The following is a 26,839-nucleotide window of genomic DNA, read 5'->3' as shown; positions in this document are numbered from 1 at the left end:
TCACTGTGTAGACTGTAGCTACCATTGTACTGTCCCCAATCTGCCCGTTCCTCCATGCATGCAGCCATCTCAACTTGCCCTATTAAAGATACATTCATTCTTCAGAGCTTTTATGACTATTCTTCCCACTCAAGTTTTCCAAGTCTGAGTCTGGCCCTAGAAATGTTCTTTATGTAGAACAGAATCTAGATAAAGTGGTAGGACAAGTGGAGAGAGTATAGTATATGTTTACAATAACTTTCTGAAGGCAATGCCCCTTTCATAATGTCAAGCACAAAGGAACAATCCTGGTTGTAGCCATAATATAAATCTTGTAAAATTTACCCAATCATTTATTCCAGAAACTAAAAGGAGCCCAGAAGCAGAACTGAGACATAATATAACTGTAGAAAACTACAGTTATGTAGTTGTACATAAGTATTTAAGAAGGATCTTTCTAGGTATTCCTGTTGAAACCCAATCTCTCTGCACAAAGAGATATGCTACATTATTGGAGATGTATATTTCTGTCTTTATTAGGTTTTGAGCATGGCACAATGTATGCTGAGTTGACTCTACCTTATACGTGGAAAAGGGAAACAGTTGTAAAGAACTGCCATGTTTCAGTAGGTTATAAGGATATGTATAATATTTTTTTTTTAAGTGAACACGTGTAAGAAAGCATCAGTGAAAGAGAACATACTTCTAGGTCATTAGAACATTAACTCTGCCAGTATTTCTATAACAAAGCATGGATTACCACTAAAAAAAATATTTTGTAGTTTTCTACAGTTATATTATGTCTCAGTTATTATTATGTTATGTTAATCAACATACATTACATCATTAGTTTTTGATGTAATGTTCCATGATTCATTGTTTGCGTATAACACCCAATGCTCCATGCAGAACATGCCCTCTTTGTTTGTGGTTTTTGTTTGTTTGTTTTTATATTGGACTGTAGTGAACATGTGCTGCTAAGAAAGGTATCTTTTGCTTAGACCCAAGACAGAAATCAATTTCCCCCAAAAAAGGAACAACCCAAAATGTATCCCACCATCTTGGCATAGGTAGAAAATATTAACAACAAAGGGAAAGATGAGAAAAAAATTAGAGTAATCAGAAACAAGAGTAAAAACAATATTTGGTGCTAAGTAAACATCTAAGAGTATCAGAAACAATCAGTGTCTTTCAATAGTTAATAAGTACTCACATAAGACACGGATGGTGAGAAATTGTAGACAGATAATAAAAATTTACCTAATCTGAACAATTATGCTTCATAAAAGGATTATTAAAAAATGAGAAGAGGCACTTAAGGGAAGGGAGAGAGGAAGAAAGAGAGAGAAAGAGAAAACAGTTAAGACTAAACAAAAACAGAGAATTTTGAAATCCATAAGCAAGTCCTGTTGGCTATGTTTTATTATCCCACCAGTTTCTTTCCAAAAACATTGCAATAGCCTTCTAAATGGTCTCACTAATTTATCATTTATCTCCCTATGGTCTTTTATTTCCATCATAGGCAGAGGAATCTATTTAAAACAGACATATTAGTTAAAGTAAAAACTTGCTAGCTGATATGGCAGATTAACCCTTACCAATAAGGTATAACATCCAAAATAATAAAAGTTTTATAAAAAATTACTTATCATTAATGTCACAATGCAAACTGCTTTTTTAAAATTATTTACCTATTTATTAGAGAGAGAGAGAGATCATGAGCAGGGGGAGGGGCAGAGGAAGAGGGAGAGAATCTCAAGCAGACTCCCTCTCACAACCGAGATGGTGACCTGAGTTGAAGAGTCAGAGGCTCAAGAGACTGAGCCACCCAGGCACCCCTGCAAATTAGTTTTGTATGTACAGGTTGAGTTCCTCTCCATGTGGTCGTTTAAGGACTCAAGTTCTACATTCCATTTCCTACACTTCATTTACAGGACTACATCAAAATGCAAGGGAAATATTGGTGAGCGTTCTGATTCCATGTTCTCTCAGATGTCCCGGGATAATATTTCTGGTTCTAGGTACCCATTCCCACAGCTTCTGCATGCTTGGCACCCACAGCCTTTTTTCTGGAGATACCTTGAACTGCAGAAACTACTTTGCCCAGAGGCACTGAAATCCAGAAGACTGCCCAGGGCTGCCCACAGCCAATGACTGACTACCACAGACGTGTAAAAGCCCAGATCTCTTACCTCAAGGTGATACAACTTTGCAAAGTAATTTATACTCTAGAACACCCAGAGGAATGTGTTGAAGTGAGGATTTCCCTAGAAACTGCATTCATGTTTTGCTTTTTTCACTTTCCCCTCCCTCCTCAGTTTCTTTACAAATGACTTGCACATCTGCAGCTCAGAGGAACACAACCTTCCTCTTTGTTCACTCTGCTCCAGACACACTAGGGTCCTTGCTTCTTTTTGCCAGCATGCTTCAGTGTCAGAGATTTGTAACTGCTTTACTTTCTGCCTGGAATGCTGTTTTGCCACATGTTGACATGGTTTGCTCTTTTACTTCCTTCAGGTCTTTGGTAAAATATCACCTAATCAGGGAAGTCTTTCATGACCACCCCATATCCTTAGTCCCTCTCAGTACATCCTCTTTCCCCCTTACCATCCTATTCTCCCCAGCATTCACCTTCATCTGACATACTATATATTTATTTACGCTTTCTAACTGATTGTATTTCATGCTAGGATATAGATCTCATGTGGAATACCAACTTTGTGTCCATTCCCCAGCTACATTCCAGGACCTACTACAGTACCTAGGCCCACAGTAGACATTCAGCATGTATTTTTGAATGAGGTGTACAAAAGAATGACTATACAAAATGTAACTACAAAATAAACAGTATATAATTTTCATTCTATAATTAAGCTTTGTGTAGCCTTTCTAATGTCCAAAATCAAAGAAATCTAATAAGAATGATTACTGACAAATATCTGGACTAGTTGTGCCTCAATAGTCTATTGCATAAATAATTGTCATCTTCATTGTAGGCAGATACGGTAAGCAGCATGTGTTGTAGGATATCGCGTTAGCCAAACTTAGATGGGACGGACCAGTATGGAATATGCTGTATAACAGTTTATGGAATCAAAACTTCTGATAGTATAATGATCAATATATGCCTACTCTGCTAAAGCTGCCAGTAAGTTGAACACATTTACTGAGGACAAAATATATTGCATAGAGGCCTTCTCATAGTTTTGTGCTGTTAGAGAATAGAAAGCTATGTGACATAAATAACCTTCAGAATTAAATTCTTTTATAACAAATGAAAGAAAGTAGTTTCCTAATAGTTTTTCAGGAATGAGCAAGCTTGGAAAGGAATGAGCTGTAAGGATAATGCTGAGGTGGTAAACACATTAATAAATTAAAAGAGAAAGAGAATCAAGCATGAAATCAAGAGTGAATTTTAAAGGTAACTTGATCAGAACATCAGGAAAGGCAGATGGAGACAGGAGACTGCTAGAGAGAGGTCTGAAGCCAGACTGCAGGGCTGGGTACATATTATCCTTTCCCTCTTTTTTTTTTTTTTTGTCCTGAAGAGACAGGCATCCTCTGTTACTGGTCTGCTGGCTCTTAGGATCATTGATAACTATACGGAAACTTGTAGTGAAGTTGAGTCAAGTCCTTTCTAGATGACACATAGTGAGATGGAGTCAGGCTGTCTGTCCATTATCATCCACAATGTGAGCACCTAAGTTTTAATCTGTACAAGGGACTTATGACTGAAAGTATATCACTATATTGGCGTATTATATTGACTTTCTGATAATGTTCTAAAGCCAGTTGAGTAGGAGAGAGAAAATGCCACTGGGTACAAATTGTGGCATCAATTCTCTGCCAGACTGATCAATTGGATTTATATATTACCTCCAGCAACATTCTTAAAATCTATAGTTTTACTTTCTCTTCAGTGCATACCTCACAGCTTAAATAATTGCAAATTCAAATACACTTTAAAAGAATTGAACAAGCTTTAAATTAAAAATGCGTGAACATTGCTATTTTAACCACTCTTAATTATTTACTAATTTAACTTAATACATTCACCTTCTCCCCCGCAACACTCCCATTCCCCTAAAGATAAAGATTCCACAGAGCTTCCATGTTCATCCTTCAAATGATTTGGAACTGTTTTAATCAATAAAAGAAATATAATATGTATATGTAGATTTTTAGATCCATTAAACTGGATCATTAAAAAATATCAGAAGTTCTGAATTACAAATCCTTTGCCCTCAGTCCTAAAAACCTCTCTTACAATTATAAGATTTTAAAATCCGTTCATTAGACATCAATGTTGTATAAAGAGAATTAAAAATACATCTACTCAAAAAATCTTCTAGCAGAATACAAAATACTGAAGTCTTTTATGCATGAAATCTTTGTACAAAATTGCAAAGCTCAGACAGTAACCCCAAACATAATACCACTTGCAGGAAATTTAACATATATCAGGAAATTCATCAAAAATAAATAATACAAAGACTAATCTATCCCATAATTTTGCTCTACATTTTGGATATGAAGAAAAATTACTTAAGCAATCTTTCACTAGAAAAATTTAAGAAATTAACAGTTTCAAATTGCTTCAAATGCTGAGTTTTGGTAGCTTATGTCATAATTTAAATGCATGTTGCTTAGAATTATAATACTAATGAAGTATATTTACTGAATATTTATGATTTACTAAGCAATATGCTAACTCATTAACATACATTAATTTAATTTGCTTTCACAAACACCCAGTAAGTTAAGAGTAATTATCTCCATTTTACAGATCTAGAAACACAGACCTAAAAAGGTTAAATAGATTTATGGTTGATGCCAGAGATTGAGCTAACATGGAAGGCTATCTTCTCCAATAAACACTTAGAAATATTGGATAAAAGAGAGCAAAAGCTATTTAGTTAAGTAACCAACCACAAAAGGAAGTTAAATCCCAAATTTTCAGAAACTGAACTCAAAATCTTAATCATGCAGTGACTCCAAGCCAAAGTCAAATGGTTCAATGGAGTATCTGAGCCAGATAGAGAACCTTAGTGGTTTATCCAAACCTCTAATGGGGAAAAATCCATGCCATAAACTACAAGAGCTTCAACTGATTTAGTTACATCAAACAGGTAGTTATGAAAAACTCCCATATGCATGAAACAAACTAGAAAAACTGAAAGCAGAAATACCTTTCGACTTCCTGTGGCCATAAGAATATAAATAGACATGAGAAAAAACAGAGAATCCTTATAGTTTGTTCATACCTTGCTGTGGGATCCAAATTCACAACAGACATATAGTGCCTACAAACAAAACAAAAATAAATGTGAAACCTCCCAAGACAGATGCTTCCTAACCCAAGACACATAACTTTCCTACCAAAAAAAATCCTAAACTTTCACAGGATAAACTCAAAAAAATAAAGTACACAAGGAAATGAAAAATCTCCAGAGAAAGTAAGCTGATAAAGGAATCATACATAATATCTCACATCAAGAAATAGAAATAACGGAACAATCCAAATGGCTTAAAAATGAATGTGGTTGTTATGGACTGAATGTTTGTGTCCCATAAAAATTCATGTGTTGAAGCCCTAACTTTCAATGTGATGATATTTGGAAGTGGGACCTTTGGGAAGTAAATAAGTTTAGATGAGATCACAAGGATGGGACCCCATGAAGGGATTAGTGTCCTTAAAAGAGGAGAAAGAAAGAGCAGCACCCCTCTCCCCTCCCACATGAGGACACAAAAAGAAGGTGGTTATCTGCAAGCCAAGACGTAGGCTTTCACCATAAACTGAATTGGCCACCACCCTCATCTTGGACTTCGCAGACTCCAGAACTATGAGAAATAAATATGTTATTTAAGCTACCCAGTCTACGGTATTTGTCATAACTGCCTAAGCTAAGGCAGTGATTAATATAGTCACAGAAATTTTTAAAATGTTAGAAATTACAAACAAAAGACAGGACAATGTCAAATCAGAATAGAATGGTTTAAAAAAGAACCAAAATTTTTTCTAAAAAGATCTAAACATATTTCATTAGTCTGCATGGACTGCCATAACAAAATTTTACAGACTAGGAGGCTTGAAAAACAGAAATATGCTCTCTCACAGTTCTAGAAGTTGGAAGTCCAAGATTAAGGTGCCAGTAGGGTTGAATTCTGGTGAAATTTCTCTCCTCAAATCACTAACAGAGACTTTTTACTGTGTTCTCACATGACTTTTCTCTATGTGGACACATGGAAAGAGATGCTCTGGTATCTCTTGTCTTCTTATAAGGACAATAGTCATATCAGATTAAGACCCCACACTTATTACCCCATTTAGCCTTAATTACCTCCTTAAAGGCCATATTTCCAAATATAGAAACACTGGGGGTTAAGGCTTCAACATATGAAATTGGGAGAAACACTATTCAGTCCATAATGGTTCTTAAAATTAAAAACAAACATACTGAAAGGATCTGTGACTTAAAAGATCTGAATAAATCATCAACAGTGCAGTACGAGAGAATAAGACAGAAATAAAATGAAGTTGCTAAAAGACAGGAATTAACTTTTAAGATTTTGTTTCTTTTTAATGTTATATACTTTCACTGCCATGTAAAATACTTTTTTTCAAGAGTATCTTCACCCCAGTGTCTCCAGTAATTCCTATGAAAACATATTGGTAAGATTATGTGTTCCATGTCTTTTATCTACCAGACAAGTGAAGAAATGGCTTTGAGTAAACAGGAAAATTTGTAGAGATCCATGAAGAGCCATGTCTTAATAGTAGAACTAGAGTAAATATTATTACAAATTTAATCTAAAAATGCTTAAAAACAAGTCTGTAAAGGAATAAGTTGGCCAAAATGTAACTCAACTCTTTTCCAAAACAAACTTCACTACTACTTCAATACAATAAAATCTAAACACATCATAATGTAACATTCATGATATACAATATCCGTTGAAAATTAGGAGAAATAAAGAGGATTCTGGGAAGATGGTGGAGTAGAAAGCACCACAAAAATAACACCAGTAAAAATTTATGGAAATTTCACAATATACTTCTAAATAATCCATGGTGAAAGAAGAAATCACAAGGAAAAATAGAAAATATTTTGTATTAAATATAAAGAAAACACAACATAGACACAACTTTAGACACAGGATGCAGCTAAAGCAAAGATTAGGGGAAATTCATGGCTTTAACTGGATATGTGAGGAAATTTAAAAAGCTTTAAAAAAAAAAATCAATAAATTTTCTACCAAAGAATAAATAATACCAGTTCTACACAAACTCTTCCAAATTGAAAGAGTGGGGATATTTCCCCAATCCATTCTGTAAGACCATTACCCTGGCACCAAAATCAGACAAAGATACTGCAATAAAACAAAAACAAACAAACTACATACCAATACCCTCATAAACCGAGATACAAAATATGCTTAACCGACTTTTAGCAAATTAAATTCAACGTATAAAAAGGATACTGTAAGTGGAGAATTATCCCATAATGCATGCTTGCATAGCATACAAAAATGAATGCAATTCACCATATTAAAGACTAAAAGTTATAAAAAAAAGTTATAATTATGTGATCATCTTGATAGACACAGCAAAAGCATTTGGCAAAATCCAGCAGACATTCCTCATAAAACTCAGCAAATTTAGAATAAAAAGGAATTTTGGGGGTGCCTGGGTGGCTCAGCCCATTAAGTGTCTGACTCTTAATTTCAGCTCAGGTCATGATCTCAGCTTCCTGAAATCGAGCTCTGCTTAAGATTCTCTCTTCCTCTCCCTCTGCCCCTTCCTGCCCTCCCCACCCTGCTCTCACACTATCTCTCTAAAAAAAAAGTAAATAAATAAACAGGAATTTTTTAAAAGGTCATTTAAGAAAAAAACTACAACTAACATCATACTTTATGGTGAAATAGTGAAATACAAATGTTTTTCCCCTAAGATGAGGAACAAAGAAAAAATGTCCACTCTAAACATTTGTATTCAACTCAATTGTCAAAAATTGTGAAGGGTCTGAGATTTTACCCTACTTGAAAGCTAACAAGCTTCCACAGTTTTATGAATGAAGGCAGAAAACATGAGACTCCTGGATCAGAAACAAAGACTATTAGTTCTCAAAGCACAACAAGCAGCATGAGTTTCATATTGACATCAATTCCCCTTGACCCCTAAATCCCATGAAGCTACATGCAGGGGTAGTTTAGGTGACTGTTGCATATGCAATGGATTTGTATCATAGCTAAGCAACCCCAAGAATAAAGATTTCTAATCTTTTATAAGGAGCTATAATAAACCTGACAAACATTTGCTCCAAAGAGAGATTATCTCTATTGAACTGCTCTCAGCTCTGGAGGGAGACACTGTATCTCCCAAGACCATTCACTATACATGCATTGTTGAAAAGAATAAAGACTAGCAGTGCTTCTCTTCACAAAATATACAGAAACATGAGAGACATGGGCTCAACTGTCTATCAATCATATTCAGATATCAATTCTACATCATCTTAGCTTCTGAAAAATTTCCCCAGACGGAAGATGGGCCAAAGCTACTTAATTAGTATATTTGTTTCATCTAATTAAGGCTATTTCAAACAGACTACAAGCAACAGAATGAGGCCAATCTGTAGTACTGTAGTACAATCATAACTCCTAGGATCCTAGCCCAACCCAAATCCCATAAAAATTCAGTATCTACCTTTAAAAGGTAGATGGCTTTCCACTTATGTTTCTTTATTGACCTTTCCACTTGGCTTAAGGCATTAATCCAGGCTTAGTAGGATGTGTTAGCAATTGCAGAGACTGCCTTGGCCTGAAAGGGGAAATCTAGGAAAATTCTATCATCTATAACAACCCTTGCCAGTAAGTCTGATCTAAATGCCTTCCATGATCAAGGTGCTATCATCAATCACTTCAGCTAAAATCAGAGACAAATTTTTACCATCTTTTCTAATTCTATGACTTCTGTTGTAGGGAGAATCCCCCAAGAATATTCATAAATAAAGCATCTCTTGTTATCCCTCTGAGAAGTTCCCCCCAACCTCAATCCCAAGTAAACAAGGCTGACCTAATTTTGGAGAGAGCTCGCAGTCATCTGAGAGCTGCATGATCTATTGGTGGTGCTTCCTTAAACACTTGGAGCTATTTTATAACCATTCTTAGGGTGCCATCACTGTGTTTTCAGGAGGAAACCAAGTCCATGCCTAGATACTATGTAAGAGGCATTAATTCAGGGGCACAAGAAAGTATTATTGGGGTTCTTCCAAGTGAGACTTAACAAGAGTTGACCCTACCTCTGATATAGCCAGCCTCCTGGCTGGCTGATAAATCTTAAAATTACCAATTTAGTTCAAATAACAGTCTGGTCAAAGTTTTTTTTTTTTTTTTTTTTTTTTTTTCATTAGTTTGGATACCATTAGTTTATTATAAAAGAGAGACATGAAAATTATTTACATGATGAAAGATTTCACAACTTCACTGGAATGGGCAGCTTCACTTCATGCCATTTTAATAATGATTTCAGTCCACATACTTTCCGAGAATGTCACCATCTCTAAATAAGAAATAATCCTTGACATCTAGAACTACTTTGGTGCCTCCATATTCTGGGAGAAGAACTTTATCTCCAACTTTCACACTAACTGGTTGAATCTCTCCACCCTTTCCTTTAGAGCCCGATCCAACAGCTACTACTGTTGCTTGCAACACTTTTCCTTGAGATTTTTCTGGAAGCATAATACCTCCTTTGGTTACAGTTTCAGCTGCGCTCCTTTCAACTAAAACTCGGTCAAAGAGAGGAAGAAACTTTCTAAACGCCTGCCCTGCCATGACGCCGGTCTGGTCAAAGTTTTTAAAGGATGAACCAAGAGGAGTCAGTGTAATCCATCTTGTTTGTCTGCACCACCAGCCAGGTGGTTTTCATCTGCCTCAAAAAGAGACTGAGAGTGTAGACAAAGAAAATACCCATAAAATATCTATTGGTGTTTTCCTACAACTTAAGGAAGTTGTAGGAGTGGGGCCATTCCTGTTGCTCCCAATAGATTGCTCAGTAAGTTTAATGGGAATGACAATCTGATTTTAGTCAAAGCTTACTGTTGATGAACAGCAAACCCAGAAGTCAGTTAAATTTAAACCTGTTGCAGTTTTGGAGTGCTGCACAAGGTTATTTTCCTTCATGAGTAAGGCTGCAGGATGGTTCTAAATGACTAAGATCAGTAATGCCAGTTTCACCTCCCTAGGCGCTTGTTTGGTGTTCTTCTACCTCCACAAAATTGGTATGTTCCATTTCTTTTTTATTTATTTATTTATTTTTTTCTGCTGCAATCAAGGTTTCCAGATGTCTCTTACTGGAAGATACCCTGGCCAGCCTGCCCAAACCAGCCCTGGTAAGGTATTCCAGATTCTTCCAGCTCTGCCCTTAGGGAGAAAATGTGCACTTTTGGAGGTTAAGGCTTGGAATCAGGCAGATGCTAGGTACCCTATACCCCCAATACCCCTCCTGTGACCCGGCCTTTCTCGACATTGCCATGTTCCAAGTCCCTGGCTACCCTGACCTGAGCTGTCCGCGCATGTGTAGTCTGCACCCTGTGGCAGGCTTTTGGCTTCTGGGGCCCTCCAGACTTCTGGAGCTCAGGCAGGAAGCCAACCATGTAAATAGCCTTTAGGGTGGAGGCAGCCCACCACCAGAAAAATCTTTCCGAGGTAGCACGTTCAAACTCTTCCCAGTCCGCATCTGGAATGGCTGCCTGATGAGGTCCTGGGCTTCTCCAGCAATGGCGGCTCCCGGGTGTCAATTTTTGAATGACACCCAGTTCAGCCATCTGGCCCGCCTGCGGAAAGGCAGTCAAGATTCCTCCAGCTCTGCCTTCAGCGAGAAGGTTAAGGCACGTTAAGGTTTAGAATTAGGCAAACACCCGCTACTTATAATAACCTGCTCCTGTGACTCAGGCTCCGTCAGCACTTACCCTGTTCCAGGTCCCTGGCATACCTCGTCAGCCACCCTTGGGCAGCCGGGCCCTCCAGGCTCGTAGCGCCACAGCCCATCGCCCCCAACCACCTGCATAGCCTCCAGGATGGAGGGAGCCCACCCCCTGGACATCACTGTGAGGCGTTCGCTGAAATGGGCGATAGAGCCCACATGGACTTACTGTCTCCTGGGGTCCCAGGCTTCTGCAGCAATCAAGGCTACCAAGTGTCTTTTATCGGAGGGTGCCGCAGCCAGTCCTCACAGTCCAGCCGTGGCACGGCAGTCCAGATTACTCCGGCCCAGCCTTAGCAGAAATGTGTGTATTTGTGCAGGTCAGGGACTGGAATCTGGCAGATGCCTTTTAACTCCAGGAACCAGCTCCCCAGACACAGACACTGCTCTTCCAAGGCTCCGACTTTCCAAGCGTCCGACTACTCGGACCTGCGCCTGCGTGCACATGCGCAGTAGCACTCCTAGCGAGCGGCGGCAGAGCTGGCCCTCAAAACCCGTGGGACTCTGGCCAGGCCTCAACCACCTGCATAGTTTCCAGTGTGGAAGGAGCCCACCTTCTGAAAATCATCCTGAGGTAACATGCGCAAATGGGCAACAGTCAGTCCCCGTGTGGATTTGCTGCCTCATGGGGTCTGGGCTTCACAAAGAACCGGGATTCCCAGGTGTCTCCTACCGGAGGGATACCCTGTCCTGCCAGCCTGGCCCCTCCCTCACAAGAGAGTTGAAAAACCTCCAGCTCTGCTTTCCATGGGAATAGGCTCCAATGGCGGGTAGGCATTGCGACTTAAGGCTGACGCTTTGGACCCCCAGTGCCGTCTCCTATGACCCAGCTTCTCCTGTTCCAAGTCCCTGGCAAGCTTCTGGTGTATTCCATGTGAATACAGACATACCTGTATCACCATATTATTGCACTTGGCTTTATTGCGCTTCACAGATACTGCCTTTTTTTTTTTAATAAATTAAGTTTGTGGCAATCCTGCATTAAGCAAATCATTTGGCGTCATTTTTCCAACAGCATGTGCTCGTTTCATGTCACGTTTTGGTAAGTCTCGCACTTCAAACATTTCCGTTATTATATTTGTTATGGTAATCCGTGGTCAGTGATTATGATTGGGTGAAAGCTCAGATGATAGCAATTTTTAGCAATAAAGTACTTTTCAATTAAGGTATATGCATTTTTTTTTAGACATAATGCTATTACACACTTGAGTACAGTATAGTGTAAAAATAAATTTTACCTTGGGAACCTGAAAAATTCATTTGACTCGCTTTATTATATTCTTCACTTTATTGTGGTAGTCTGGAACTAAGGTATGCTTATATATATATTTTAAAGATTTTATTTATTTGACAGAGCACAAGCAGAGGGAGAGAGAGAGAGAGAGGGAAGCAGGCTCCCTGCTGAGCAAGGAGCCCAATGTGGGACTCGATCCCAGGACCCTGGGATCATGACCCGGGCGAAGGCAGCTGCCGAACCAACTAAGCCACCCAGGCGTCCCAGTATGCTTATATTTTTAATATCTTTTTCTAATCATCTCCTACTTACACCCAGAATTTTCTTCCAAAGAGATCTGATGCAAGAATGAGAAGAGCATTTTTATAAAACTTGCAGAGACCCATTATGTCTCTGACTTTAACCCACAAGAACCACTGTGGGAGTCAGTAAGCGGTATTCTCAACCACATGGTCATTATCTTTATAACTTAGGACCATGCCAATCCAATAAGAGAACCAAGTTAGATGAAGCAGAATTATGTTTGAATCCCCCACACTCCCTTTTGGAACATGTACTAACGAGGCTGGTCTGGAACTGATGTTAGGGACAAGAAAGCTGCATCATTTCCAGCAAGGTCAGGGTAGAATTCCTAATTCTAAAAATAGAATTCTTCGTCTTTTGTCTTATTCTTTACACAGCTCGCAGCTGATTGGAGATGATCCATTTTTGGAAACATCCACATTCAGTGACCCAGCTGACCATAAGTAGGTGAACCAGTAAGAGGTAAGGGAGGTAGTTTTTCCATAACATTCTTAATCAGATTAAGGTGTTTTCCTTCTATTCCTATATTCCTAGTTTGCTGGGATTTTTTTCCCTTTTTTTTTCTTTGTATTATTAACCAAGAATGGGTAGAGAATTTTGTTAAATGCTTTTGTTTGCATTTAAAAATATTCTTATAGTTTTTCTTTTATTAATATGATGAATCACATTTATTGATTTCTTGGACTTTAAAGCAAACTTGCATTACCAGTATAGATATTACATATTATCTTTATATGTAGTTATCTTTATATCTTTATATGTATATATCTTTATATATTTTTGTGTATATTATCTTTATATCTTTACACATATATACATAAATATTACATATTATCTTTATACACATACATACATGTGTGTATATATATATAAAGATAATGTCTTAAATTTGCTAATTTTTAATAGAATTTTTGCATGTATCGTTATGAGAGATTCTATAGTTTTCTTATAAAGTATTTGTATAATTTTGTTATGAGGGTAATACTAGCCTCACAAAAAGAGTAGTTGAAAAGTGTTTCTTTCTCTTCTATTTTTCTGGAAATGTTGGCATTGAGTTAGTAATAATTCTTTCTTAAATATTTGAGGGAATTTACCAGTTAATCCATCTAGAATTTTCTTTGTAGGAAAATATTTATAATTTCAACTTCTTTAACTGGAAAGGGTTTTTAAGTTTTTAATTTTTTTTTCCTTTGGTCAGTTTCAGTAATTTGTGTCTTTAAAGGAATTTGTCCATTTCATCTTGGCTGTTGAATTCTCAACCACATGGTCAATAATGACCTAAAATTGCTTTTAATATCTCCTTGTTTTGATTTTAATATTAATAGAATCTGTAGTGATGGCTTTCTCTCCCGACATTGGTAATTTGTTTTTTCTCTCTTTAACTCTTGAATAATCTACCTAGAAACTTATGAGTTTTATTGATTTTTTTTTTCCAAAGAACCTACTTTTGGATCACTGATTTCCTCTTTGTTGTTGTTTTAATTTACTCTTGTTGAGTTTTCCTCTTTATTATTTTCTTCTACATAATTAGGACTTTTTCTGATTTCTTTAGGAGTTTTAATAATTGATTTAAACCTCCCTCTCCCCCCATTTAAGGCCATGTTTTGCCCTCCTGGCACTCCTTTATCCATGTCCCCACATGCTTATATGTTATATTTCTTCTTATTATTATGGTCACATATTTTTAAATCCTCATGTTAATTCTTTCTTGACTGTAGGATTATTTAGAAGTATGTTGTTTAATTTCCAAAATATTTGGGGTTTTACAGTTATGTTATTATTGATTTCTAAATTAATTCCAGTATTTCTGGTAGTTGCCTTTTTATTATATCCTGATTTCACAGTTGTTCTCTGCGGGTTAGTCATATGATAATGACTTCTACCATTACTTTACATGGAAATCAGGAGGAAGATTTTTTTTTTTTTTTTTTTTTTTTAAAGATTTTATTTATTTATTTGAGAGAGAGAGAATGAGAGAGAGCACATGAGAGGGGGGAGGGTCAGAGGGAGAAGCAGACTCCCTGCCGAGCAGGGAGCCCGATGCGGGACTCGATCCAGGGACTCCAGGATCATGACCTGAGCTGAAGGCAGTCGCTTAACCAACTGAGCCACCCAGGCGCCCCAGGAGGAAGATTTTTAAAGAAAATATTTGTCTAGATAATGAAAACCAAAAGTCAAAATATGAAAAATTTCTAATCTGAAAATATTAATAGAAAATCATTTATTTGTTTTTCACATCATAAACCTCTGGCCACCAATGCAAAGACACACAATAGTAAAGGGTATATTGAGCTAGCTTTGGTATCTGTCTTGAAGGTACTGTAAATTTATTATGGGGAGTTTTCTAAAAATTAATAGAAAAGGTGAGAGGGATCAAAACAGACTTAAAAGTTAGAAAATAGTTCTTTGTCTTGTTTTATATTGCATGTCACAGCTTCTGCTGTAGTGTCATTTGAAACACACTTGGTGGTAAATAGGAATGATACAGATACTCTAGGTAAATATTTTTTCTAGTTAAGTTGTACTTTATTACCATTAGTAGCACACGCACACACACACATGGAATCTTGGAAAAAATTTCTTTGGTAATTGTATTTTCTAATTTCTGCAACCAAGTGAAACTGGCTTGGAGTAAAAAACCTTAAAAAAAAAAAAAAAGATGCAGATGATTTTATGTTTTCTTGTTCGTTTGATTTTCACTGTCTTCATTCCATTACTTATTTCACAGGATATGCTTATGTAGTTTAAATCATATTAAAATATTAAGGTAAAAGAGCTCATATATTATAATTTGAATATTATCTGCATTAATTTCAATTTCTGTGGTGTCAAATTGTGCTTTTTTTTTAAAATTTCTCTTTTTTTGTTTTAGTAAGTATAGTATGATGAATGTGACTTATTTTTACTTTTTTAATGATTTTAGAACTTTGCATACTTGAGAAAGTGTAATAAACAGAAATTCTCATGTTACTTTCTTTTGAATTATAAAAATAGATGATACACTGGATATTATATTTTATAAAAAATAATTATTTAAAGATTTCATTACTATTATTTGCTTCTCTCTTTTAACATAAAACAGACAAAATTTTGTTTATCAGTAGTCATTGGTAGGTCGGTGGTCCTCAACTTGGAATGATTTTGCCTTCCAGGGAACATATGGCAATGTGTGGAGATAGGTTTAGGTGTAACAACTGAGGAGGTGCTACCGGCATCTAGTGGTTAGAGACCAGGATGTTACTAAACATCCTATAATGTGCAGGACAGCCCCCTGCAACAAGTTACTGGCCCCAAATGTGAAGAATACTGAGGTTGAGAAACATTTTGTTAGATGAATTCTGGTTATTATTATCTCCAAGATAGTATAATATGATGATTCAAAAATTATTTGTGTAAAATGTTCCTTCTGTTTCATATGGGTTAATAAAATTACAGAAAAACTAGTTTTTCCACTTTTAATCAGAAATTATGAAAGTATTGATAAAATTAAATCTATTAAATTAAAATTATTATTTATTGTTTAAGAAATTGAAAATTTCATCAAAAGGATACATAAATATAGAATTTACAATGACAACTTCATAATCAGGCTTAGCTAATTATAGATACAATTCTCAATAAGGGACCTTTCATAATACTACAAAAAAGGAGGTATTCTTTTAAACACTCAGAATTTTCTATAACTGATTTATGAACCACTTGTTGCTTTTTTTTTCTTCTTACAGCAAAACTTATTTAGTTATAGAAGGTTGTGGTATTTCACTAATGTATCCTCTAAAATAATAATAAAAAAACAGTAACCTTGCTGTAAAGGATAGAAAATATTGTCAAAAAGGTACATGGTCCATTAAAGGCAAGGCAATTCCACTCTCAGAACAGGTTACTACACAATTATTAAAGTTTCTAAATTTATCTTGTTAATTTTGGAGCTCCCTCTCCTCAGTTTTTAAAAATTTTTCTAGTGTCTATATTTTCACATGCTTTTTTGAAACCTGTAAATTTTATATCCTGATTCCATCAATAAAGTTCTTTGTAACTATCAAAATTAATGAATTCTGATTTACATTTCTTGAACCAAATATGAAAATACGTAGTGAGTAACAGTGAATTATCATATCTGACAATTCAGAAACTTGATGACTGAATTTTGGTAAACATACAAATTTTAACTAGCTTTACATTTAGGGTTTTATTTTCTTTAGCTTGGGGAACTACTTTGGATAAGATAGTTGGCTTACTTAACTGCTTCCCTATAGAAACATTTAATTTAAAAATATAATTTAATATCAGTTTTCTACTAGGGTATACAATATGAAAGATTCCAAGGACGTTGACATTTCAGTAATTACATAGTAGAGCGCACCCTGGGAATTTAATTATAGGCTTTCAGATACAGTCAATAATAAGCCAAATGACTATAAGAACAATATCAAATTTATTATTCACTAAACACTAATGAAGAATAATAGTTTGATATAAATTTGTGAAAAACAATTCAAAATATTTTATATGAAATTTATTACATTTAAATATAATGGCAAAGATTAAGCCAAGGAGTTATACTCCTCATGTTGATTTTGCCACAGAATAACTTATAGTGAGCATAATTTTTGCTTCAAAAAATAAATAAAAATTATTTATCTGAGTGTCTGAAATGTTTTCCCACATAAGTCATCTCCAACAATAGTTTATAAATTCTGTTTTTATAGAAATTTCAATGTTTTACTATTCCACAAAAATTAACTTTAATTACAAATATTGTGTTTGAAGGAGACAAACCCCTATATGCATATATTCTGTTTGATATAATAAATACAAATAATCAGTATATATGACTCCCTTTCATGGTACCCAGTTTGAACAAGCTAAACTAATCCACATGAAAAAGAAAAAGTCTGTAAAATAATAAGAATGATGGTTTCATGTGTACTGCAAAGTGAAAGTGATGGGCCATTTACAGAAATGTGCATGAACAAATAGGGTTTGCTACTCTTTCCGAATTAAAAGTCCCTAATAACTATAAAAAATATGGGCACTAGAGTGAATCATTTCATAAAAAACAAAAGCAAGCAATTTAAACCTTTCATAGTTAATCCATGTAGCAGGGAAGGTTCATACTTAGGGAAGGCCCATCTGGCCTCTCTACAAATGGAAAGGTTTATACATATGGGCCATAACATATGCATAGCTAGCTGAACCAACCCCTGCAACTAAATAGTAATTAGCATGGGGCAGGTTTTTTATGGCTGCTAGCATACTAGCAAGTCCTTCCTGACCTACATCCAAATGGACATATGATTACATAAAATGGGTAGTTTCTTTCTCAAGCATTTATTTGTGTGCAAAAATGTAGGATTTGTTTAACTGCCGCCAACTAAAGAACTGAGACCCATATGTTACCCCATAAACTTACCGGTTAGCAATTTGTTATAAGCAAGATGCAAATATTATGGTAAGCATTCAGAACGTTTATTCAATGAACCTTATGTTGTAAATGGAAACAACAGTATGTCAGAAAATTTCGTAACCACGATTTCACCACTGGTCCCATTTTATGTCTAATTCAGTTTCCAAACTCTGCAATTTTCAATTAAAGACATGAAGGTCAGCAGAGTTTTAAGTATAAAGTAGTACATGATTCCATGTTGGGGGGAAGAAATAGTGAAATCTATGAGAGCTTGAAGAGTCTGTTCAAAGTTTAATTTTAAGTAGATCACAATAGACGTCTGAGGTATGTCAGACAGACTACGCTTTTGAATATTTGGTTAAATTTGGTTTGGATCTGAGTGGAATTTGATGAGGCCTAAAGACTATAGACAGCCCAGAGAATTGTAGAAATCAACATTAAATTAAGGGTTTAACAACTTCACCTTTATTGAGAGTAATTTGGGCATCAATATAACAGGTATAGTTTGAATCTAGCTCTATTCTAGGTATAAAGACATGGAGAGATTGAGGATTTTTAAAGTTCTAAAAGCTTTAAATTTTGCCAGACCAAACCATAGATTTATAATGAAAAATCAGAAATTGTGCAACCCAATAAGAATTTAAACACAGAAGTCTATTATAATTTTGAGGGGTTAAATTCTAGTTTTACTAATTGTACCTATTGCTTATAAATCATCAAGAAGAATGCTGTTCACATAATTTTGACATGTGAAAAATGGAAAGAAAATGTTGTAGACTTTTGAATAGATCATTGTTATGTGCATAACATTTTTTAAATTATTATTGACAGTAATGTAAATAATTTTAGTCTAGATCAGTTTTTGTCAGAAACTCTTAGACATTAATAAGGAAAGTATTGACCAATATTTTTATCTTTATCTTAGAATTTTGAAAATCTCAGTGTATCAATTAAGATTCTTTCAGTTGCAGGTGTTAGAAACCTAATTTTTAATGGCCTAAACATGAAATTTACTGGCTCACATTACTTCAGAAATAGTTCTAACTTCAAACATGGCTTAATCCCAAATCTCAAAACTGCTATAACATTTTTGTTTGTTTTCATCTGAATCTTTAGCTCTTTCTTCTTCTCTGTTGGTTTTATTACTGAGCTGACTACCCTGTGGTGGTAAGATGGCTGCTAGAAGCCCCAGAGTTTACATCTCCACACTTTCAAATTCAATAAAGATTTTCCTTTAACTCATAAGCTCTGATATACATTACCTTTTGCTTTATAAACTTTTATCATCCTTAGGTAAAGCAATTGGCTTTTTTGTTTTTGGTCTGATGTTTATTTCTATATTTTGTGATTCTAGAATGGTGCCTGGCACATATACATAACTCAATTAATAATTTTTCAGTGAGTGACTAAATGAATAAATAAGTTCTCCCCAAACTACATGACTGAGAATAGAGAAAAGTGGTTTCCCAAAAGAAAATTTTTGTTCTGGTATTAGAACAAGAGGGGATGGCTGCAGAAGCCAGATCAGCAGTTGCTAGATGTTAGACTAATCTTTCCAACATGAAGATGTCAAAACCTGTGTGTGCCTGGGTGATCGTTGAAAGAAACTCTGTGTTTCTAAAACTTAATTTTATCGTTGCTATAGAGGTCACTGGTAATGTTTCTTGAAAAGAATTATTCACTCAGTCTTTTTAAGATGATAATTTAAATACTGTTAAGAGGGGCGCCTGGGTGGCTCAGTCATTAAGCGTCTGCCTTAGGCTCAGGTCATGATCCCAGGGTCCTGGGATCGAGTCCCACATCGGGCTCCCTGCTCGGCAGGAAGCCCACTATTCCCTCTCCCACTCCCCCTGCTTGTGTTCCTGCTCTTGCTGTCTCTCTCTGTCAAATAAATAAATAAAATCTTAAAAAAAAAAAAAAGCTGTTAAGAGATAGTGAACAAAAAAACAGGAATATGTTATGCTAAAACACTAAAAAAAAGTTCATTTTAATTTATTTCTTCTAGAGGAATTATACTTCCATATGCCAAAGTTAAATAATTTCATAATAATATGTAAACCAAACAAAACATGGTTGGAATCCTTAACTCTTGTATTACTATTTAAGCAATCTTTGTGTTACTTCCTAACAGTATTCTGTGAAACTCATTTATAGAAATATTTCTGTCCTAAAGATGGTCAGATCAGATAACTTGGCTTACATGGAGCTCCAGAGTTAAATCCAAGAATAGAGTTCATGCATCAGTCCCTACTCTCAGTACAATAGGTCCTCTTTACTCCATTAATATCAAATAAGGGAATACTTTACACAAACACTGGATGCTTAAATTACCCCTGTCGCCTGCCACAATGGAACCTAAGTAGATTTATAATGACACTTTTTAAATAGAAAAACAAGGCCTTGAACCTGATCAAGGGAATTTCATTTTCTCTTAAGACTCTCTTGGATAATGATTACAGATACTAAAAATCTGTAAACATACTCATTTTCTACTTAGAATAAATTTTACTGTATACTCTTGTAATTTTAAGAAAAAATATATCTTTGCATAAACATTTGTGGGATGTTTTTATATTTAATAACAACATTTATGAAAAGCATTTATTGACCCATAGAAAATGCTTAATAATTGTTGACTATGTTAATCTTTATTATTATTATTATTAACAAATGTTCTTTCTAGAAAGAGATTGAATATAACTAAAACTAACAGAAAAAATTCTCAATACAATCTACTAGCCAAAAATACTTAATATGTATCACCAAAGGGAGATTTTTTGACCTCCTACATAAAGAAATAGATACTAGTCAAACAGTTTTTGATCTCCATCAACATGACTACCTACCCAATGGTCTGGAAAGGCAGCACTATAATGGTATTTTTAGCATTCTCTTAGTTCTCATGATAACATAAAAAAAACTATCCTTATAATATTGCTGTATTGTGATTTTCATCACTATTGCCAGTACATTGTTTTTAGGGAAAAAAAAAAAACAAAAAACAAAAACCCCTTTACTCAGCTATGGAGTGGCCCATAAGTCCATAGGAATTGTTATGGTCATATATTCATAAGCTCAGGTTAAGTGTCTTAAATATTATAAAGATACTAAGAAATTAGCAGGTTTCAATAATGAAGATGATGTTGAAAATAAAAAATAAAACAAGGAGGAAAGAAGAATGAGGGAGGGAATGAAGAAAGCAGAAAGAGAAAAAGAGAACAGAAAAAGAAAAGAGGGGATGCTATTAACTGTGTAATGTACTACAGTACTACAGAGAATAAGGGCAGGGGCCCCCTCCCTCCAAAATACGTTGGTTTAAAAAGTGTCACCTTGGGGCGTCTGGGTGGGTCAGTCGGTTAAGCATCTACGTTCAACTCAGGTCATGATCCCAGGATTCTCGGATCAAGCCCCATGTGGGGCTCCCTGCTCAGCTGGAACCTGCTTCTCCCTCTTCCTCTGCCCCTGCCCCCATTCATGCGCTTGCGCTCTCTCCTCTCTCAAATAAATAAAATCTTTAAAAAAATAAAAAATTTTAAAAAGTGTCACCTTTTTGTAACTAAAGAATACCTCAGCAGTGTAACGACACTCTGTTCTGAGCATGGAGCCTGATTGGGGACTGGATCCCAAGAGCCCAAGACCACAACCTGAGCCAAAACCAAGAATCAGACACTTAACCAACTGCATGCACCACCCAGGTGCCCCGCTTAAAAAGCTCTTATATTAATAAAATTCTCTTTTGTTTCTATTTGTTGTCTTTTGGGATAGTGGATATTAATGGTAATTATTGAGATTACCTCTGACTCTTTCTATCCCAACTTTTCGTAAGCTCAGTGCTGGTTTTGAATTGAACCATTACATTTGAAGGTTGCTTCCTGCCAACAGTTTCTTTTCCACTCTGTCCTAAATGTTAGCCACAAGATGACCAGCCAGCCACTCAACAGAAGTACATTTAAACTCATAAATATCATCTTCATTAAAGGACATTATACACTTAAAAAGCAAGGGTGAAATGGGTAAAGGCAGTCAAAAGGTACAAACTTCAGTTATAAAATGAGTAAGTCACCGGGATATAATGTACATATACATATATAACACTGCATTGTGTCTTTGAAAGTTGCTGAAAGAGTAGATCTTCAAAGTTATCACAAGAAAAAAGATAATTTTTAATTATGTGTGGTGATGGATGTTAACTTATTGTGGTGATCATTTTGCAATATATATAAATATATCAAATCATTAGATATGCCTGAAACGAATATAATGTTAAGTGCCAATTATACCTCAATAAAAAAAGAAATTAACTATTAAATATTAAAGTAATTGTTCTCCAAAGCTAAAACAAAACAATAAAACAAATTCGAAGTTTCCAGACAAATTTCACTTTCTTGAGTACAGATTATTTCTTTGCAGGGAAAATATCTGTGAATGTGATTCATAAAAGTGTCATTAAAAAAGGGCATTTGGGATTGGAAGATAGAAGTTTTTCAGGTTTTACTTTACACAGAAGTTTTTGTTTTTGTTTTCTTCACCTAAGTTTGTAGAAAACTATAGCATCCTTACTCACCTCATAGGAATCTTCTTTTACCATGTAGAAGGGAGTATTTGTACTTAAAATAATCCATATAAGAAATAACAGCTTCCATTTTCAGATCCCATTGCTTCGAATATTGCAGTAGTAATTAGGGACATAAATAGACATAAGAAGAACAAGAGAAAAGTATATGTTAGCAATGCAATTAAGTAGAAGCAGAAAGTCTAGTGGTATAGTGCTAAAAATTGCAATTAGGAAAACATGTATTTTGTATGATTAACATTACTCCTAGTGATTCCAGAAAGTGGGCTATGGTGGATGGCAGAAATATAATCTGTGTTTTGAGATGTAAAACAAACAAAAGGAAGGTGTTACCTGGGCCAAGACCAGGATGAGTTCAGTAACTCTACCTTAGTTCCTCCTAGTTAAAGAGTATCTGTAGATTTTATTCCATTTGATGCAATTATTTGTCCTAACGTACATATTTTTAATCTGTATATCATTTGTATCAGAATATAGGTTTCATTTTTCATTCTTACCTCTCATTCCTTAATGCACTCTAATATTTTCTTCTCTTACTCATCACCTTCCTCTAAACATCATCACCTCTCCGCCAAAGTATGCTCAATAGGGTCCAAAATAATATATACCATCACTAAATCCAATGAGTAATTTTAAGTCCATATTTTTTTGGAATCCAGCATAGTTTAGGTTCTGTTTCCTAACTTTCTCTGAGCCCAGACTCCTCTGGTTTTCCTATTCTCTGCTATCCCTTCTCAATCTCCTTTGCAATTTCTTTTATTCATCCTATTAAATATTAGGATTACTTAGAGATTTTTCTAGGCCTACTTCTTATTTCATCTGACTCATCCTCCCTAGACAATTTTACTCCCCAGGTTTCAATTGCTATCTTTATAGGACAACTCTGAAATTTGTATCTCTATACCAGACTTGTCTTTTTCTCTTTTTCTCTTTTAAGTATTCAAAATCAACTGCTTACTGAACATTTTTAAATAGTGAATCATAGATTCTTCAAACTTAACCAGTCTAAAACTTAATTCATTATCTCACCCCCATTTTTTTTGCCCGACATATTCCTTCTTCTATTTTCCCTCCATCAGCAAATGAAATGACCACCTATTTATATAACCCATATAATGATATAAACTGCAAAATCCTATTTGATGCCTATAGCAGACACTGTCAGTGCTCTGTTCAGATCCCCTCAAATCCCTGCTTTTGTGATTTTGTTTGTGTCCTTTTCCAGGCTCCCTGTGCTTCTGTGTCCAATGACCCACACCTTCATCTCTTAAGAGAACCTTCCTTGGGCTACTAAGTCCATTTTGCCCAATGTGCAGAAATCCAGAGTGTCTTAGGAGTGATTTAGCCATTCAGCCAATGACTGATGATGATGATGCAGAAATAAGATATTTTGACTAGATTTGGTTGGCCTGTTTTATGCCTCTATAATACCCCAAATTTCTCTGTTGACTTAGTACACTCATAAATATTTGTACAATGCTTTCCTTCCCTACTAGATTCTGAGTTTTTTAAGGCAGGAGACATAAGTGTTCTCTTTCTTCATTTTTCATTTGTGTAGGCTCAGCATCTGGCATAATGCCTGACACATAATAGGTGCTTTATAAATATTTGTTGAATGAATGATTTAAGAATTCCTTTAACTATTGAAAATTTTCCCAAGACATACCTAAGTTGGGTTGGCACAACCAAGATAGATAATCACATTCCTTAGTTGGCAGGATCAGGTAAATCTGTACAGGTGGGAGGCATGCATTCACATGTAAACAAATATCTACGTCCTTAAGATATGCTGCATATTATTTTATGTACATATAAATGGAAGAATTCTAGACAGATTGTTTATAAAATACCAAATGGCGCTAAGTATTGTCTTGTGTAATTTTAAAAGAATAACACTAAATTTAAAGCTCTTAAAAGTATGGGATTACCTATGTCATTTCACATGTGTCTTCTAAAATCTTTCCCCAACTAACAACAAAACCCCAATTTGGATCATACTCTTTTTGTTGCTGTTGTTGTTATTGTTGTTCTTACAGCTCCGCACAACTTTACAGAGCCCATGAACACAAGTGCTGTCTCATAGAATCCTTGCAGGTAGGCTCCATGCTCAAATGATCATTGGTGGTACAGCCAGGGCTAGAAACCATATCTCCTGATTCCCTCTCCAGAACATTTCCCTCTTCCACATTACTTAGTTCCTGCCCCAACCTGTACCCTAGACAGCCGCAATGGTCCTGATTCCTCTATTTTCTACCTGCTGCTTATGCCGCCCCACCCCACCTTCATTATAGGCATTAAAAATAAAAAGTCATTTGCTTATGCTATTCACTTATTTTTTAAAATCAATTCAGACATTTTAATTCTATTTAATTTTCCTTCTTCCTTTGTCTTACACCTCTTCCCCTCACCCAATTATGTAGTGGCTTTTTCACATACTGGCACCAAAAAGCCAAATTCGGGTAAAAGAAGTCTCTTGTTTTTGCTACATGTTACCAAATAGTTCATGTTCTTATACTTGTCACTTCCTTTTGGTCCTGTTTTCATTTTTTCTGATATTTCTTTATTATGAAAAGAAAGGAAAGGGGTATCATAGTGGGAAAAAATGGGATGGGGGTGTCAGGGAAAGCAGAAAAGCAAAATAAGGATTTATTCCATGCTGTATTAGCATGTCATTTTAAGGCTTCTGACATCCCCACCCCTGCCATATCTAATTCATTATTAGGCCTTGTTGATTTTATCTCTGTAGTATCTCTCAAATCCATCCACTTCTTTCCATTTCAAGCAACTTCACCATAATTTAGTCTTTCCCCAACTAGTTCCTGTCAATTTGCACCCACTCTTGCCCATCCACTATATGTCGTAGGCTCTAAACAGAATGATCAAAAAGGACTTTTAAGTCTCAAGCTAAACTCTATAGGGAATAATAGTAACAGTCATCATCACTATTGTTAAAATTTGTTCAGCACTTCCAATGTGCCAGGTACTATTTCTTTTTAATTGAACCTTTAAATGTAAGCAATCTCTTTTTTGCATGTTTAGGAGGCCAATCAATCTTATAATTTGCTCATACTGCTTTCTATATTTTGACAGGAAAACACATGCACACACACAGAGAAACACACATCAGTGTATATCCTAGGTGTTATACTTGCTTTAGGATGAATCATGGTAATGAACTATATTTTCTTGGCTCCTGAAAAAAAAATGGTTTTCTGAGTTGAATTATAAAATCTGTGTGTGGTAATTTTATATTAGAACCTATTACTTGGAGGAAATCCTACACTGTCGCTGGTATGTTTACATTTTTTTTTTTTCCTGTGTGCCCAGAACACAAAGTTCCACCTTCTCTGGTTGGCTTGCAAATTTTTTTTTGAGGTGTATACATATATATTTTTTTTCTTTTTACCTTTTGACTCCCATACTCGTTTTTAATTTAGCTGGACACATAACTTTCCACCTCTTATACACATTTCAAAAAGCATAATGCTAGATTATAAAATGAAACATACATCAAGTCTTTCAGAGTTTTATCTTTGTAGTCATAAAATCTACAAAGAAGTAATATTTTTCTACAATCCATTCTAACAGATTTAACATCTTAGAAACTTTTCTGAAAATATATTCATTGTTTTTAACATTTCTTCTTTGATTTTATACCAAACTTATGTTTATCACATGATTGCTCACCCAATTATACAACAAAATAAAAAGCATCATCAAATAGTTTAATAGGAATATAGAAAAATGTAGTTTGGTTCATCAAATGATGCAGAAAATAATGTGACAACAAAAAAATCTGATTGCAAATAAGATATTAGTTGTACTAGAATCTGTACCCTCACACTTTAGGAAAAAAGGAAAGTTCAGAGCCTTGAGAATATAAGCAGGATAGAAGTGTATGGACACAGTAAGATCACCAAGTTAAAAAAAAAAAATACAATGGCAACATAATATAAAATATTTAATGCCTAAGTATTCAATGCAACAGATTCTAAGTTGTGTGAGGGAAAGACCAAGCCTTGTTCAAAAAAACAATTATTCTAAGGACATTATCTTCTCTAAAAAAAATACTATATCTTTGTGTGCATGTGAGTGTGTGTATATACATGTATGCACATGTACATAATTTCTGAAAACTTTCTCTATCTGAACTACTTTTGTCCAATGAATTCTTTCACTAAATTGTTTTTGTTAATAACTGTCATTTAAACCATAGAGTAATAATTTTTAAAATCTCTGTATACCTAGCTGAATCCTTCAAACAGAATCTTCTAAAGTATTTTCTTATATTACCATAGATATTTAGATACGCTGCTTCTTGGTTAACTTGAACTGTATGCTTTGCAAAAATAGGAT

The 26,839-nt window shown here is 35.2% G+C and overlaps 1 long non-coding RNA gene and 1 pseudogene across 1 annotated transcript in view; one reads left to right on the top strand and one right to left on the bottom strand.

Annotated features, from left to right (window-relative positions):
* Positions 1–9,392: 9,392 nt before the first annotated feature.
* On the bottom strand, positions 9,393–9,817 carry LOC118530415 (10 kDa heat shock protein, mitochondrial pseudogene; annotated as a pseudogene).
* A 1,622-nt stretch (positions 9,818–11,439) lies between these two features.
* Positions 11,440–26,839, top strand: part of LOC144382119 (uncharacterized) — a 72,315-nt gene continuing 56,915 nt past the window's right edge. The window contains exons 1-2 of the long non-coding RNA XR_013448534.1: positions 11,440–11,540; positions 12,881–12,965. This is a non-coding gene — a long non-coding RNA (uncharacterized LOC144382119). The remainder of the gene's footprint in view (positions 11,541–12,880; positions 12,966–26,839) is intronic.

The sequence above is a fragment of the Halichoerus grypus genome, chromosome 6 (assembly GCF_964656455.1).
Source record: "Halichoerus grypus chromosome 6, mHalGry1.hap1.1, whole genome shotgun sequence".
Taxonomy (NCBI): domain Eukaryota; kingdom Metazoa; phylum Chordata; class Mammalia; order Carnivora; family Phocidae; genus Halichoerus; species Halichoerus grypus.
Note: the sequence above shows the minus strand (reverse complement) of the source record. Positions and strands in the feature narration are given on the sequence as shown.